Source organism: Sinohyriopsis cumingii, chromosome 18 (assembly GCF_028554795.1).
Source record: "Sinohyriopsis cumingii isolate HCF-2022 chromosome 18, ASM2855479v2, whole genome shotgun sequence".
Taxonomy (NCBI): domain Eukaryota; kingdom Metazoa; phylum Mollusca; class Bivalvia; order Unionida; family Unionidae; genus Sinohyriopsis; species Sinohyriopsis cumingii.
Genome location: NC_142978.1, coordinates 32,326,473 through 32,330,027, shown reverse-complemented (window position 1 = coordinate 32,330,027; position 3,555 = coordinate 32,326,473). Strand labels below are relative to the sequence as shown.

At 40.1% G+C, this 3,555-nt stretch overlaps 1 non-coding gene across 1 annotated transcript; it reads right to left on the bottom strand.

The window, feature by feature from the left end:
• Positions 1-2,797: 2,797 nt before the first annotated feature.
• Positions 2,798-2,874, bottom strand: Trnap-cgg (transfer RNA proline (anticodon CGG)). The gene has a single exon. It is a non-coding gene; the product is annotated as a tRNA-Pro (tRNA).
• Between the last annotated feature and the right edge of the window lie 681 nt (positions 2,875-3,555).

Below are 3,555 nucleotides of genomic sequence, written 5' to 3'. Positions count from 1 at the left end.
GGAAGGAAATGTACCGCTCCTAGCACATCCGGATTGGAAAGGAAACATTTGCAACTTGGAAATTACTCAATTTCAGATGATCAACTGATAATACAGACAAGCGTAAACACAAAGCTTAATGCGAACTGGGAGTGGAAATGTGTGTCAGTTAAGGTTTGTAAATAATACCCGGGAAATCGACCTTTTCGAGAAGTGAGAAAAACCATGGGCATATTTTCAAAGGTTTCTGTAGTGTAGCTCACAGAAGATTCTAAGCAGGGAATTCAACTTGGCATCTGGCCCTATACAAGTCAACCATAGTTTCTAATTTTTAACATGTCATAGTACTACAGACACAGACCGAAATACTGATTTATTTTCCTTCTATTGGTGTTTTTTTTTTTCTTCTTCAAATAATGTTTTCTTGAGACTTAAAGAATTTAATTTATTTTCATATTTGAAATCAGCAATTGTAAAATCTCAGTTAGAGTATCTCGGCTTTAAAATTTATAAAAAATAAAGAACAACAAAAAAATATGTTTGTTCTGCAGACGTAACCAGTAAAGAAAACGCACCAAACACGTAACGAGATCATGTGACGACATGATGTGGTCTTGGACCCAAGCGTGATGATGATGTCCTTCCAAATGGATTTCAGCCTGTTGTCTACGCAATCCTGAACAGAAAATCATGTTTTGTACCTTCATCAGAGGCGATAGCACGTAGGTACGTGTAGCTTGTCACTGTTCCCAGCTTCTATCCATTCACTCCTATTTCCTTTTGGATGCCACGCAGATTGTTTGTCATTACTTTTGTCTTTTCAGCACTAATATTCATTCCATAGCTTAGTGCTGCTTGACTGAGACGGTTCACCAAGGTTTCCGTGTCTTTTTTCCTCCTTGAAAGCCATCAATATCATCAGCAAAGCGCATGTTGACGAAAGTTCTGTCTCCAAAACTGGCACTGCCCTCGTGTTGTTCCAAGATATTGGATATTATCCTTTCCAGGTAGAGTTTGAAGATAGTGGATGAGAGGAGACACGCTTGTTCGACTCCGACAGGGGTTCTGAACCAATCTCATATGCTGCCATTGACGAGAACTATTTGCCTTGTGATACAGGTTTATTATGGTGCTGATTAGTTTTGCGTTTATATTGTATATCCGCATGGTAGACCACAATGCTGCAAGCCATACCTTGTCGAAAGCCTTCTTTACGTCAGTGAAGACATGATAGAGGTCATGTTGATGCGGCAGATACTTTTCACAGAGAAGATCTGTTCTACTGTGCCACGCCCCCACTCTGAAACTAGACTGTTCTACAGCAATGGTGTGCCTTGCTTGGGGATTCCGTCTTTTGAGGATGATTTTAAGTATAACCTTGACTGGGTGACGGTTGAGACTGATTGTTCAATAGCTATAGCCCAGCTGCGGAGTCCCTTTCTTAGGAATACAGGTCAAAACCTTGTTTCCAATAGGTGAAGTGAAGACATCTGGATTAATTAGACTGCGTCGTAGCTGTTTTAATTATTATTTGGTATAGTTGAGAAAGTCTGAAAAATATGCTTCAATGGTTATATTTATGATAACAATGTATCCAGACAAAACACTATGTATATTTGAAAGTTGGGGGGAGAGGCTATATGGATAAATACCAAGTAAATCATCTAATCACACAAACGAACAATGGCGTCACTAGGGTCTGTGGCACCCAATGCGGTAACTCATAGTGTCACCCCCATGAACACCCTTCCTGCACAAACATTTCATATATGTTACAGACAGTCATGTGCAGCAACGCATGGTGTCACCCCAATGGACCTCCTCCCTGCACAAAAATTTAAAAGTTGTATAGACAGTCATTTTGGTCTCACCTCCTCTGATGGTGTCACCCGGTGCGGTCCGCACCCTCGCACCGCCCTAGTGACTCCACCCCTAAATGAATATCTACTTCGGATTGGTTTATAACAGGACTGACACATGATTAAACAATCATATTCATATTTATCCAATACGGACATCTATGTCGTCATTTAGCTTGGGCCTACACCCCCACCCCACCCCATTTTAAAATTTATGCGAGTGAGAAAAGGTCACTTATATCATTATAGGCTGTACATGTATTTTCTGAATAGAACATAAAAATGCAAGCCTTGTTCAATTAAATACTGTACCACCATGTATCTGTTTTTGGCTCTGTCTCCATTACACTGGTATACCCTTTAATTAATTGTTTAGGTACATCTAAAAAGATGCCCATACACAGGTACCGTACTTAAGCTTGATACTTGAATATGTCGAAATCATGACAACAGTACATTAAAGTGACGAAAATGGGTTTGTAATACAGTTTGCCCCTTTGATAAACACATACTATGGTTTGCAACTCGAGAAACTGCAGTTTCAGCAAACCATGAATTTCTTACAGGTATTCGCGTTTAGTGACACGCTTTACTGAACTATAAGTCATTCATTTTAATGTGGAGGAATGTACCTTTTCAACAAACTAGCACACGTCTTTATGTGTTCGACATAGGAGACGTCACGAGCCATTAGGATTTATCGTCTGGTCGGACTGTGATTGTGATTTTTTTTTATTTTTAACGTAGCTTTAACAATTTTTCAGTCATATCGCTACGATGTCTGCAATGTGGCAGTTTATAGTGATGTCTAGCACTGGGGCATCATGCCGCAGACATGTAGCATGATGTCCCACCCAGTCACATTATCCTGACACCAGGCCGACCAGTCCTAACACTAACCTCTTAATGCTGAACGCCAAGCGAGGCAGCTGTTAGTACCATTTTTTAAGTCTCTGGTATGACTCGGCCGGGGATCGAACCCACGACCTCCCGCATCCGAGGCGGACGCTCTAACCACTAAGCCACCGGAGCGGTCGTCTGGTCGGACAGGATTTCGCTCGCCTCAAGTTACCGGTATTTTTAAGACTGTTGAGCTTTATTGATATACTGTTTGACAACATTTATTGCTTCGTTCCTCACCATGGTGAAACAGTAATAAGACACACACACACACACACGCACACACACACACCCAAGAAACCCACCAAGCAAAAACAAAAGACACAGCAACCCAAACCCACACTCCCACCCCAACCCCACCCCCAAAAACCAATTCCAAAACAACCTGTTCTGTTGTAAATTCTAAAAAGCATGATTAAAATACCTACCAGACACTGTTGTCAGACTGGATTTTGCGGCAGCTTTTGGATTGTTTGAAAATATGCATGATAGCAATGACAATAAAACTTTTAATTAACACTATTAAAACACAAATATGGAATTTAAGAAATCGTTATTTGGAGATAAATGCGAAGAATTTTCAGAAGAAAACAAAAACGTTAAGGGAGCATTTCTACTGCATATCATAGCCTAGGACTCGAAAAATTAAAATAACGGAGTATATGCGGAAATCATCAAATCTATTAGCAGCACACTTTTTCTTTGTTTCCTAGGATAGTTGATATGATAAAACAATTTTTTGAGGAAAATATACGATGTTCTTAATGAGTGTGTGGACTGGAGAGAATAACTGCAACGATGTCAATAATGATGTATT